At 43.1% G+C, this 1034-nt stretch overlaps 1 non-coding gene across 1 annotated transcript; it reads left to right on the plus strand.

Moving 5' to 3' along the window:
- The first annotated feature begins 752 nt into the window (after positions 1–752).
- Positions 753–825, plus strand: TRNAE-CUC. The gene has a single exon. It is a non-coding gene; the product is annotated as a tRNA-Glu (tRNA).
- Positions 826–1034: the final 209 nt, after the last annotated feature.

Genomic DNA, 1034 nt, shown 5'->3' on the forward strand with positions numbered 1-1034 from the left:
GTGCCAACTTGGATTCTGCCTTGTGTCGACATTTCTCTGGCTCGGGCTGTATACAGTGTGCAGGTGCAAAGGCCCTGTGTTTCCAGGAGGCTCCTGTGTGGTGTGTCTGCAATGATTCAGACTGAGGATCATGGTCTGCTTGATTTGTTCCTGTGGGTCGGGTCATCACGTGGATCTCTGACACGTGATGAGCGCAGAAGGTGAACATCTTCAGAAGCACCTGCAGGTGTGTGAACACCTGCCAGTTTGAAGAAATGGAGAGGAGAGATCTGGTCACCTCTTGCAATCTGTGCAGCAAGGCAGAGTTATATAGCAAATCCATCTTGATCCAGCCATCTGATGCCGAGCTCACAGAAGTAAAGAAATGAAAACAAAGAAAGCTGCATTACTCTGGGACCCCAGCAAAGCGAGTATGGGGGTGCCCCTATGGCCAGACTCCAGAGCAAGCAAAAAATCTTTACTGTTCTGTGAACCTCTGTTTATCTGTGGGACATAGGTGCCCCTTATAACCATGGTTTTTTTCCTTAACATTTCTGTTTTTCTCTCTTAAAAATAACTTCTTAATCATAGTAGAGAAGTAGGAGATATAGCTAAGTTATAAAGTAGAAAACAATAGTTCCTCAGAGAACATCCCCTCACAAATAACATCTGTTAATATTTGCTGCATTTCAGGAATTTTTTTTCCCAATGTGTGCGTGTGTACGGGCACGTATCTGTGTATTGCAAAATTAAGATTAAATATGTATAGAGGTGCCTGGCTGGTTCAGTTGGTAGAGCATGTGACTCTCAATCTCAGGGTCGTGAGTTCAAGCCCCACGTTGGGCACGGAGCCTAGTTTAAAAAAAAGAAAAAGATTAAATACGTACAATTTTCTATCCCATCTTCACTCAACATTAAATTTTTACCCCCTCATTAAAATTTAATTTGAATGCATAATGTTCTCTGGCACAGAGACACTGTTTAAGTGCTATGGAGTCAAAGAGATCCCAGTTCTTGCCTTCTGATTCCTTCAGCATCCAGTTCTGTCTATGGGC

The sequence above is a fragment of the Enhydra lutris genome, unplaced genomic scaffold (genome assembly GCF_002288905.1).
Source record: "Enhydra lutris kenyoni isolate GAN:26980312 unplaced genomic scaffold, ASM228890v2 scaffoldscaffold23, whole genome shotgun sequence".
Classification (NCBI taxonomy): domain Eukaryota; kingdom Metazoa; phylum Chordata; class Mammalia; order Carnivora; family Mustelidae; genus Enhydra; species Enhydra lutris.